We start from the raw sequence: 12,949 nt of genomic DNA, 5'->3' as shown, positions 1-12,949 counted from the left end.
TCCTCTCGCGTCATAAAGTTTAAATAACGGTGGTTTAACACCAGATGTAAGTGCAGCTGTCCTGAGCGGAACGCCATTAGCTCCATTACGACGGGAGATGGTGCTTTTCCCAGCTCAGCATCCCCAGGAAAACATCACACCTGTCATCTCGGTGCCGCAAGCAGCTGACTTGACGCAGGGGTCTACAGCGCCTCTTCAGATTGCATCCATCAAGGATCTGGGGCATTCACAGGGGAGGGGAGGGCGGGCTGCAGACCAACCAGCAGTGAGGCCAGCCAGGCTAGCACTTAGTGCATGCTGGACAAGACCTGGACTCCAGGCATTCCCAGGTGGCCTGGCTCTTCACACTGGTGTGCAGGGCAGTGGGCCTGGGCCAAGTGGAGGGAAAATGTGGGAGAAGAGGGAAGGAGGGAGGAAGGAAGAAGGATTAGGAAGGAAGGAGAGAGGGACAGCAGGGGAGAGGAACAGAGGGACAGAGAGGGAGACTGAGAGCTAGAGGGAGGAGTAAGAAGGGGCTGAGGATGGAGGAGGCAGAGGAAAGGGAGGGAGGGGATCGTGGAAGGGGAGAGTCAGCTGTGGGCCTGAGCAACCTGGAAGAAGAAGTCTCCCCCAGTCCCTGGCCCCTGTTTTCGCAAAACCCTCAAGGGCAGGTTGACTTGACCTGGGCAGGCAGGTACTGTACACAGACTCCTTCTACTAGTGTTTCCATTCCAATCAAGAAATCTCTTGAGGCCTACTACAGACAAAGAGAACACTTGAGAATGTCAGCAGCAGTGCAGGGGGGACAGGGCTCAAACACAACTGTGGACAGAGCCCCTGGCTGGGCTGTGGACAACAGTGCTAGGCAAGAGCACCCCTCTCACAGACGAGACAACTGAGACCCAAAGGAAGGGATCTGATGCCCTGGACACAATCCAGAAGGCAGTAGAATTGCTGGAGGCAGGCAGAAAAAGCAGACTTTTCTATTGCTTTGACAATGACACTGCTCTAACTCTTCACCATGGAAAGGGTGTGCTGCTTGATCACCAAGAGCTGTGGGCACCAAGGTGGCCACAGAGGGGACCACCTGGCCCACTGTCCGCCTGCCCCATCACTTGCCCTGTTTCAGGAGGCATTGCGGGTGCAGACAGAGAAAGCATAGTCCCTCTTCCTCCAGAAGCCCACGCTTGGCTGGGAGGCAGACTTGTGGAGTACCCGGGGCTTCCATGTGTTCTGTGCATCAGCTGCGGGAGCACAGAGAATGGAGCCCCTGACCTTGCAGAGGGCACAGTGCAGGTCACAGGTGGCCCCTGACAACACCTCCCAGGTTCCAGGCCAGTCTCACATTGATCTCCACCTAGAAGCCACAGCACACGCTGGGGACCACAGCCGGGGCACAGCCTGTGGGTGTGCACAACCACCGGGGCTGAGAGCTGTGACTGGGGAGGTCACGACCCTCGCAGACCAAGGCTGCTGGGAGATGAGGTGTCAGCGGTCTGTAGGGCGAGCTGTTGGGCCAAGTGCCCCCTTATAAATGCTCGAGCAGCACTGCTGAGTGTCTCAGTGGCCTGTCTGATTACCTGGGAAGAAGCTTGTCTAAGAAGATATAGACTGCCCCGTTTCCATCATCCTTTGCTCTTATCCCTCAAGTACCAAACCAAAGAATTGGATTTTAAAAGATGACAAAGGTATCTGTGTTGCACCAAACAACAAGACGGAAACAACAAAAGAATACTTAGTGGGATCTACAGCTGGGAAAATTTTCCTGAGCTAAGAGATTTCTGTGCAGGCAATCTCTGTAGACAGTTCTCATTTAAATGGAAATTCCTTCTGAAACACAAACAACGGCTAACACACCCACTGCTTTACTGGGTGCCAGGCACTATTCTGAGAGGTTTCTGTATTAACTCACTTAATCCTCAGCTACCTTGTGAGGTGCTTATTCCTACTACACGTGCTTTACAGACGAGGGTGGTGAGGCTGAGAAAAGTTAAGTAATTAGGCCAAGATTATTCAGCTTATAAAATCGCACAGCTGGGATTTAAACCCAGGCACAGTCTGGGTACAGAAACTACCATCTTAACCATGAATGTGCCAGGAACGGGAAATGATCCATAGATAAAGCATTAAATTAACTGTCACAAGAATTGCTCACACTTCCAACTACCTCTGCAGGTAGTTTGGAGGGATTTATTTAGCTTTTGTGGACTTTGACATTGTTTTGGGGTGTTCATCTCAGAAAGGATTCAGAGAGGGGCTTTTCCAACAGGGAACAGTGGAAATGCTTTGCCACTTTGAGCTTCTAAGACCTGACACAGAAAAAAAGGGGTTGGTGGTCTTTCACTGGGAAAGAAGGGCCCCAGGGGGCTGAGCGAGGTGAGCTGGCGGTACTCTCACCCAGAGAGACCACCTACAACACAGCTCTGTTGACCTCTGCCAGAAACACACAGGTCGGGGAAGGCATCCTCTACAGTAGGCTCACTCTGCACTGTGTCTCCCTGAGTCACTGAATGCTCCCACAACCCTGGGATGCAGCCAAGGTGCAGAGGGGAAGGGACTTGTTGGGATGGTACAAACAATGCCTTGCCAACTTGGATACATGTCAGTGTCCATGAAAGCGCCCGGAGCACATACTCGCTCCAAAATGAATGGATGGATGAACAAATGAATGAACAAATTCCTCCTGATCCAATGACAACAATGGCAGTGAGAAGGCAGAAAGAACACACAGTCTTTCTCTCTCCTGAAAGGAGGTCTCATTCATGAGAGGGAAGTGTTAGAGGTGAGGTGAGCCCAGCAATAGACACTCCTTAAAGACCCAACTGATACCACCCTCTCCTCCTCATCCCCATGGCCTCACTGTATACAGTTGTTGGATTATAACTTTTCAAGGTCACGCGCTGCGACTAGATGGACTCTGGAATGCACACTTCCCCCTGCACCCCGGCGATGGCATCCATCCCTGGGAGCAGCTCCTGGCTGTGCCCGGTGTAGGGGCCTCACAGAGGGGACTGTGCTCCAGTTCCTCTGGGCTGTCTTAGGGGATCAAAGCCCAATTCAGGTCAGACTCTGGGCTGACCCTAACCCTTGCCCAGTCCAGCCTGCCTCCTTGGGGAAACAGATGGGAGAGAAAGAAGCAGCGATCTTCTCCACGGTCTCCCAGCCTGAGTCCATGGCTGGGAGCCACAGCACACTCATAGGCGACAAAGGATGGTCCCCTCAGGGCCCACCATGTGGAGCAGCACAGTGCCCAGTAGGGGCCCTTGTGACTATGGGAGAGGGGCTGGGTTGAGGGGCTGGGGGCTCAGAGTAGGGGAGGCCGTCAACCCCAGAGGCAGCATTCTCATAGTTCTGAAAGTCCCTGCAGCACTTTTGTCTTCTGTAAGAAGTGGAAACAGCTAAGTTGGGCAGAGATGAGGCATCCTGTCAACACAGCAGCTGTCAGAAGAGAAGCATAAACCGCTCTTAGCAAGAGAAATATCACATTTCTCCCTCAATCAGCGAGTTTTAATTTATTTATCTAGCTGAGCCATGATGGATACAGTCTGCCCAAATATATTACATGGGGATAATGCAATCTCTTATCCAGAAAACCACCATATTATAGATACTATCAAGCTACTTCCTCAAAAGTGTTTGGTACCCTAGCAACCAAAAAAGAAAACAACTAAGACATAAAAATTGCATTGCATCTACAATACTTTGTTGGAATTGGTTTTGCAATAAAGCATGTATTGTAAAAACAAAGGTTTAATGATATATCAGTTTGGTGAAAATCTGATTAGAAAGCAAAAACACATACATCTAAGTAAAGTTGCAGAGCTTTTAAAAATGAAGCTTGGTGAGGACGTCCTGGGCAAGCTCCATCTGAAAGGGTACTGGATTTGGTTTCTCCTTAATGGTGGGTTGGCATCAATGAAATCCCTTCCTCCACGTCCAGCTCCACGAATGCCAGCCTCAATCCTGAATTTGAACTTAAAGCAGCAGCTACTGGGGTTGGTACACTTACAAAGAGGACAGATGGCTACTTGGACATATGAAACATTTGCAAGATAGTAAACTCCCTCTGCCCTCAGAGGTGGCACTGAATAGAGCCTGGGAAGCTGGGGAGGTCCCGGCAAGGCAGCTGCCACAGCTTATGATGAACAGCCATCTGTATCCTGCTGGCCGGCCCCTGACTGTTGTGGTGCCGCCCGGTCTGCCAGTCACTGGCAGGGGTGGCAAGTCTTTTGTTCAGTGTCCTCAGTCCCTTGGCTGCTGGACTGAGCCTGCCATCGCTGAGACCCCAAGACATGTCAGCTGAAAAGGACTCTGTCCTACCACTGGGCCCTTCTCGTGGCCTTTGCTCTGCTGCCTGTCTCCTTCACAGATTGGAGCACCGGGGGAAAGGACCCGTCTCTGCTCACCCTCACTCTGGCAGCACAGAGCTCGGCATGGTCTCAGCCTCACTCCATGTGAGCTGTTAAATGCCCGAGTGGTGGGCTCCATACCAAGAGAGGAGTGCGGAGAGGTGAACAAGAGATCCAGCACAAGAGGGGAAGGGGAGAGAGAAAGGCGCCCACGGCATGTCCAGCAGGTTCCCCACTTGGCCCTCCCTCCTTTTACTTTCTTCACGTTCCCAGGCTCTTCACCTGGGTACGTTCTCATTTTTCTGCTACAAAGAACGAATATACTCATTATATTAAAATGCCAGGCATAGTACCCTGAGAAGTGTTTTTATTTCCTAAGAAAACAATAGGCAGGGAGTATTTAACCTAAAAGAGTGAACACGAGTGTGGCAGGCACCATGGCCCCTGGGTGGAGGTGATGCACTGCGGCTGCCATTGCTAACACAGCAAAAGATGAAAGAAACTGATTTTTAAACATGTACGTACATGCACCTTACTGATTCTATTTCTTAACCTATATGGATTGCCTTTTCAAATAAGTTCGCCCTTTTAGAAAGGGTCAGGCATACAGCCTTCACCAGCAAAGGCTGAGGGCAGAAAGAAATCTAGAGAGCAAGAACAGAGAAAAATCTCAGAGGTGGCTTATTCCAGGTAGAGACCAGACCACGGAGGCTTCCATAGCATGAGATGATATTAAAGGTCTTGGGAGAGAAGTGAAAAGATGAAAATCAGAAAGGTGATGGATCTATAGACCAGACTCCTAGCCTCCAGCCTGTGGACCGGGCTTCCTGGGCAGGCAGTCCCTTCTCAGTGAACATCTATGCTGGCCCCCACCCTCTGGGCAAGAAGGAGAGTCTCGAGGCTGGGCAGCATCCAAAGGCTATGGAAGGAAGCCCTCGGAGGGCCTGGTCAGCCAGCCCTTCTGCTCAGACCCCAGCCCTCCTGGGGTCTTGCCATCAGCAAGCCCTGCAGGTGCCCTTGGTGTGGTAGGGGCTGTTCTGGGAACAGTGACTTTAGTAGCTTAGGTATTTCCTGCAAAGAGCCTGAGGCTTTTCATTGAGTGAATCAGGCTTTCAGAGCTGATTTCTGGATTTCATTATAACCCTGGGGGTCCTCAGGGGAGCTCCGCTAGGCCAATCTGTAGCTTTGACTTCTGCTTTACATCTGGAGCACACCATTCACACACACATGTGCATACTAGAGACCAAATGTCCCAGTGGGTAGAAATGAAGTCCTTTGGCTGTGAAGTCAAGTTCAGCTTACAAATGTGGATGACCAGCTGGTTCCTTGCCTCCCAAACACTGTCTGAGGCCCAGAGATGGGCTTCCCCTGATCAGGCCGACGGCCCTTGGTTGCACTGACACTTTGAGTTAGGACCAAGAGGAGGAACTTTCTTTGTTCCCTAGAAAGACTTATCAATGGTCAAGACACAGTATCACACAAAGTTTTACTTTAAAGAAACAATGCTTTAGCACAAGTTAACAAAACCTGAGGTCGCCTTCACCCACTCTGGCCCAGCACAGGGACAAGGCCCCAATTGTACCCAACCCGTGACACTACAGGTTCTAAGTGGAGATGAGCCCAAAGGATACCCACCCTCTGCTCCTTTGCCCACCTCTGGCTCCATTTCCATCCTGGAGACTTCCTGTTTTTGCTCTTCGGATGTCTGCATAGTGCTGACAGGTCCCGTGAAATAGGCCTGGAGAGATGCCATTCCATAGACCTTAGCCAGGCTGGAGCTAAATGCACTGGGTGGAATTTACAACCTACAATTTTCTGTAACATTGTTCCCAGGGTGGGGAGGTACAGAAGGAACAAAAAGAAGGGGGAAAAAAAAAAAACAAGAAAGCTAAGAGAAGGAACTATAATTTCAAATTCATTCATGATTTATTGGTTCCCTCCCTGAGGCTGCAGGGGAATCTGAACTCCACTGCAGGATGGCCTGGCTGTGCGATGCTGCAGGCCACGGAGCTGCACACAGCTCGGGTGACGTTAATCCCTCCTGTGCTGGCTGCCTCCAGCCCTCACACCGCTGCTACCCAGCCTGGCATCTGGTCGGTCTCAGCAACCGGGTGGGACATCACAGGCCTCCTGGGGCACGCAGGTGGGCATACCTGACTCAGAGAGACCCACTCCAGTCCCGGCACAGACAAAATTCTCTGGAGCCAACATGAAACAGAGCAGGTTTTGAAATCTGTGTCCTTTCCACTTCTGCTGCTTTCTCCTTTATCCAGTGCCTTCCCTTTGAAATGAGGCAAAGCCCTGAAGGGAGGCAAAACAGCAGTGCAAAGGAGCCTTTCAGAAATGTCAGTTTCCATGTTTGCGAGCCGGGGCAGCAGGGCCAATCAAATGCTCTGCCGCCGCCCGTGCTGCAGGCGCCAATGGGCTCCATGCACATCACCATCAGCATCTCAAGTCTGCACTGCCCCATATGGTTTATAAAAGCTCTTCCCTGTACATCTCCCCATTCAATCGGCTTCTACCATTTAATCAAGGATCCTTTGACTTCCAGAAAGAAAAGGGGGCACAGCGACCTTGGAAGGAGTGGACAAAGCCATTAATCAATGGTCTCTGAAGCAAGGGGAGGCCATTTGAAGAGCTTGAGCATCAGGTTCCAATTAGTGCCTAAGACTGCGTCCAGGGAAGAAGGAGTTAATGCCAGTGTCACCAGGCCAAAGCAACACAGGAAAATTCATTCGCACGGTTTAGCCTTTGACAAGCATCCATCTATCTATATGTTCAGCTGAGCTCCCCCATCCCATTCTGCACGGTGAACAGTCATTGTTTAAAAATGTCATGATAATAATCAGCTTTTGCGGCAAAGATATGAAAAATGTATTGCAAGATCAAAAGGATGATATTGTCTTCCAGCAGATTACACATTCTGCCCAGAGAAAGGCTAATCTGATGTCCTCAGAGAGGAAATAGGTAAACATTTTCAACATTATCACCATCTGTGTTCCATTTCTTTGGGTCTGCTCAAGAAAACAGTTATTTATGTATAAATAAAAGAGAATGATTTTTGTCCTTAAGAAAATAGTAATGGAAGCCTTGAAATACCTGTTTTGGGTTTTACAATCTCAGCCAGTATATCCGGGAGGAAACATGCATACATCCCCCAACCTTCTTGGAGAAGAGATAGCCACCCTCCTCCCATTTCCACTGTGTCTGCACCCCAGCCTGAAGTGAGTCTTAGAAGGTCGTGTCCCACTCCACACAGATCACACAGTGAGAAATAGGCTCTCTGGATGGCAGCTCCATAGAGGTACCCTGGGGCTGGAATACCTGCCTCTCCGCACTCGGCAAGACTTCTGTCCTGAGTCTGACCCCACCTGTGAAATGGGGATGACCTGGCCTCAGGGGTGTGCCCTGGGATGATGGGCAACTGCTGGCCGCTTACAAGGCCCTCACAGACTGTCCTTATCAGCAACAGTACTGTCATTAAACACAGGATGGGATGAGCGATGGAAGAGTGCAGCGCTTTGAACCCTGCCTCTTTTTGGTTGACTTCAGCAGGTATTTCCTGAACAACCTGCTGCATGCTTAGGTCTTGGCCAGCCTCCTGGGAACGACATGAAACAGCCCGATGGAGCACCTGGCCATCTACAAAGTGGAAGGAGGGGATGAAGGGCAGGTTCACTCACTGCCACCTTCTGGTGGGGGCTGGCAGGGAGAGCCAGAGGGAAAGGGAGGTGTCCCAGCTTCTCTTGCCTTGAAAGTGGGCTGCTGCTGATGGACAGCTCTGACCTCAGCTTCTCTAAGGGGCAGGGCACTGTCATCTCCCCTTTCTCCAACAGACCCATGGGTTTAGCCCTCCAAGGGACCTTTCAGCCAGCAGGCTTCCAGAAACTGAGAGGATTTCACTGCTTTCTCCAGTTTCCCCAGGCCTGAGAGACTAACACAAAGGGCACACATGTTAACTCTGAAGCTGAAAACAAGGAGCAAGGCAAACCCAACAAGTGCTCCCAAGTCCTTTCCCATCACCCTGGGTCCAGGGAAGGGGTGAGGAGCCCATCAGCCACTTGGAATGAATACCATCACAGGAGCCACTCAATCCTTGGGACTGTCAAATGTAATTAGGATTAGATCTTTGAATTCTAGATTTTAAAGAAACGTCCGTGTGGAATTTCAAGTACAAGTTTAAAATTGTGTTATTTTTAAAACATTGCTTTGCTCTTAGAAATCGATAAGCTTGAGTAAATTCAATCAATAGATATTATCAAACTTCTGCTGAGGGGACTGTAGAGAATGGAAAACAAAACAAAAAATAGCTCTTGTCCCCAAGCAGTGTCATCTGAGGCAAAGGGTTCAGACAGAAGAGGAAAGAGACATGTGGGTTCCCAGTGTCTGAGGCCACCTCTCAGACAGAGGGCATGGGGAATCCATGGGGGGCCATGCCTGCCTGAATGCCAGCCTAAGCTCTGTGCCATGAGATGTTTTGGTATTTGTTTCTTGTCTTACCCTCAATGGGCTATGGGCCATGCACACTTGGTGACTGAACTATGTTTCTGGATGACCACCTCCCGCTTCCTTCATCAAGGACCCTCTCCTCCCCATTATGGAGTAGGTTCTCTACCACAGTGCCCTTCTCAACCAGGGCAGCCACAAAGCTGCAGGGGGTGACAGCACCCCCTAGTGGAGCTCTGCAGCCCCCACGGGCTCCTAGAGGCACAGCCTGGTGCCCCCATACGGTCTCGGTTCTGCTCTCCTGCTACTCGCAGCTCCGTTACTTTGACCTTGCTGTTCTTTCTCACAAGAACACGTATTCCTGCTCTCTTCATCCTGTCTGTGAGCCCCACAGTGTTACTCCTAGAGAAGTTAATAGCAGTCCTAGGGCTCACCGTTACTTAATGAAGACGTGCTATTGGCTTAGTCATGTCTGACTCTCTGCGACCCCGTGGACTGCAGCCCTCCAGGCTCTTCTGTCCATGGAATTCTCTAGGCAAGAACACTGGAGTGGATAGCCGTTCCCTTCTCCAAGGGATCTTCCTGACCCAGGGATTGAACCTGGGTCTCCTGCATTGCAAGCAGATTCTTTACCGTCTGAGCCACTAGGGAAGTCCCTTAATAAAGAAGGAATAGGACATATTTTATACTGAAACTGGGGGAAACCAGACATCCAATAGGGCCCAACACAACTTGGACGACCCCAAATGCATTTGATAGTCTCTCTGCAAACTTCCCACAGGCCATCTTCACTGGGTCAGGGCAGGACTAGGTTCAAGTCTCACTGGCTGTGTGACCTCCAGTCAAGTACCTCATCTCTCTGAACCTCAGCTTCCTCGTTTGACAAACGAGGGCTGGAACTCAACTATCACTCAACCCCTTCCCATGCTTAGCTTGTCACCTTCCTTCATATTATACTAAGTAAGGGGAAAAAAGAATTATTTTTCTCTTCAGTGTTATTGTTTTACTTATAACACTGGGGTCTCTAACATTAACCGAGTATGTATGGTATTTTTAGCTACATCAAGGGTTAAATAAAGTTCTGGAGGCTTGTCTATAAATCACCCTCCTTTCTGGGGAATATGTCTGTGGAAAAATGCATTTTCGTTTGCAAAGGTCCAAACAACGGCCTCACGACAGACGCCAGACTGCTGGGAACAAAACCCTCTTGTGAATTGCGGATGGCTTGCAAAATCAGTTACTCAAATTCCATCTGTTGACACTGCTCTGCTATTACAAAGTTCCAATCTAAGGGGAAAATGCCATAACGAGTGTGGGTTTCAATCCCATGTCTCAATACTGGGAACTGCCAGCCAGCCTCCTCTGTCATAACAGACTGACTGCCCTCAGAAGTGGTTCTTCAGGAACAATGGGTGATTCTTTCATTCTCAGCAGTTTGGTCTCTTGCAAGGGACTTAATTCAATTCCTAAGTAGTGTACTGGGGCATTTACAGATTCCCTGCCCCACATCCCAGCTCCACAGTGTAATCTCCCAGTTTTCACCCACCAACATTTGCTGCCGCAGATCTGTCCTTGAAACATCTTAGGATGAATGCATATTTGATGTCTGATGTTTTTTCCCAGAACCAAAAGGATTTCCAAGTTTCCAAAGAAATTCTACTGCAGTTACAGACTACAGACGCTGTGGGTGACTAACAAGACAAATGGGGAGTTCACATATATCACACTAGTGCCCTTGGAGATGGGCGGGTGCTCAACCCTGTTCACTAGTATGCTATTCATAGCTAAGGATTTTATAACATTTAGATGATTTACTGTGTCATCTGATCAGCCTGGGTATCAATTTTCTTCATCAAATGACCTAGGGTGTTCAAATAAGGAAATAACTATACATTCTCACAACCACACTTCAGAACCTTCCAGCTCTCAGTGAGAATGAGGAAAGGTCTAGGCCTATTCAGGTTTAGAGGGTGAGTCCTGCTAAGCACAAAACCCTCGGCACTACCGTATGAGTAGATGATGGTCTCAGGCAATAAGAGGGGCAGATACTTTCACAACCACCTGGCCTCGTCCTGAGTTATTCACAGGTGTCATCCAAGAAGGGGATGACGAGCACGGAGAAACGTAGACATAGCTCCTCACAGTCACCTCCTCACTGGGGCCAGCCAGCCGGCGACATCTGCCCCTATGACATCCCCTCCTGTCTCTGAGGGTCTGGTAGCAGATGGAATGGTCTCAGAGTGAAAGCTGGCCAGGTGAGGGGCTGACCAGGTGCTCACGCATAGGCCTGGCACACGCCATCCAGAGGGACAATGCCCGGGACCCTGGCACTTGCTTCTCCCCAACACTCTGGGGGGTCCCCTACAAAGCACTGTACCCCTTAGCTGCCAGGGTTCACCTTCCCTTCCTCTCTCACTCTTTACTTAGCTTCTAGTTTATGAACACTCTGCTCTGCAGCTCAGAATTCCATTCCCACCTCAAGTGGTCTCCATTTAGCATGTGTGAGGATGGGATGGTTGACTCTCTCACTTTCTTTTCACTCCAAATGATTCAAGACGGTAATGAAATTCTATTTCCATGCCAATGATTGGCTCAGAAGGGGCCATATATCCCACTCCAGTCAGTGAAGTATTAGGGGCAGTCTTCCAGGCATCACTGGTGGTTGGAGCCTAGGGAAGCCCCGCCTACTGATAGCTGTGAGAATATCTTTCCATGTGGCTTGAGCCGCTTTGAATGAAGCTATCTGCAATCTGAGAGAGCAGGGGCTCGGGGATGGGAGACACACCCTCGGGAGCCTTTGCTCTTCTGAAGTTCACAAGCCAACAGGGTCTGGGTGAGGAAGCCACATGGAGTTCCTTCTAAATTTCAGGAGTTATACCATCTTTACTATGGGTGGAGCACCTATGAGAACTCACAATAGCCGAAGGCCATTCCAGCATCCTTAGTAACCATGTGCTGGGCCTCACGGGTCAGTCTCCAGTCTGTGAGCACCTGGTGACAAAGGCTTGACCAGGTTTTGTTTTTTTGCTCAGGTTCCTTGAATCCTCTTCTCCACCAGGCCTTGGCCTTTGCCTGCTGAGCCCAGTATTGGGAAAATATCCTACTAAGCCAGTTAATCCAGAATCTCCCAACTCTTGACACCCTTTCAAGTTCCTGTCCCTCCATGTCCCTGATACCTAACCAAGGTCCCCTCAGTAATTTCCAATGCCCTCCCTCATTCTGCCTGCTGGCTATAAATTCTAGCCTGTCACTCCTGATTTGAAGTTGAGGTGATTCTCTCTCTCCTCTACTATAAGAGTCTAAAAGAATTTTATTTAAATTGTATACATTTTCTTTTTTCTGTTCTATGCTCTTCTTTTATTTTCTTAATTTGAGGTATAGTTGATGTAAATTATAAAAGTTACAGGTGTATAACAGTGATTCACAATTTTTTTAAGTATACTCCATTTACAGTCATTATAAAATAACTGACTTTATTCTTTGTGTTATACAATACATCCTTGTAGCTTATTTTATACCCTAAGAGTTTGTACTTCTTAATCCCCTACCCATTGTGGTCTCTCTCTGTTTCCCTCTCCCCACTGGTAACCACTGTTTGTACATTACATCTGTGAGTCTGTTTCTTTTTTGTTGTACTCATGAGTTTTTTTGAATTTTTTCGACTCCACATATACGTGATATCATACAGTTTTTGCCTTTCTCTGTCTGATTTATTTCACTTAGCATAATACCCTCCAAGTCCATCCATGTTGTTACAAGTGGAAAATTTCATACTTTTTTATGGCTGAGTAGTATTCCTATGTGTATATGTGTGTGTGTGTATCAACAGTCTTGAATAAAATCTTTCTTGCTGTTAGAGTAATTTCTTCTGACACTACCCATCATCCCTCCTCAGCAGTCTAGGCTTTGCTTTCAGATGGTTCATGCCCAGGCAACAACACTTGGGAAGAGACCTGTCACTCAAAGCACCATCTCCTCTCACATCTCATCCCAGCATCTCCACCTCCTGGCACAAAATCTTTACATAAATAGGAAACAGCGCTTTCCATACCATAAGGATTAAGGTCGAAAGCGCAAATATCCTGCGTCAAGGAGTTTGACTTAATGCACACCGAGGTTTTAAATACTTGATACCTTTCCCTGAGAGCAAATGATAACAGAATGAATACTAACGG

General features: G+C 48.9%; 1 protein-coding gene and 1 long non-coding RNA gene across 3 annotated transcripts in view; both read right to left on the bottom strand.

Annotated features, from left to right (window-relative positions):
- FSTL4 (follistatin like 4) overlaps positions 1-12,949 on the bottom strand; it is a 447,609-nt gene that overhangs the window by 290,017 nt on the left and 144,643 nt on the right. The window lies entirely within an intron of this gene.
- Positions 2,159-6,105, bottom strand: LOC123335086. The gene is made up of 2 exons (XR_006553394.2): positions 5,964-6,105; positions 2,159-3,417 (listed from the first exon to the last, which is right to left on the bottom strand). It is a non-coding gene; the product is annotated as an uncharacterized LOC123335086 (long non-coding RNA).

This window comes from Bubalus bubalis, chromosome 9 (genome assembly GCF_019923935.1).
Source record: "Bubalus bubalis isolate 160015118507 breed Murrah chromosome 9, NDDB_SH_1, whole genome shotgun sequence".
NCBI lineage: Eukaryota > Metazoa > Chordata > Mammalia > Artiodactyla > Bovidae > Bubalus > Bubalus bubalis.
Note: the sequence above shows the minus strand (reverse complement) of the source record. Positions and strands in the feature narration are given on the sequence as shown.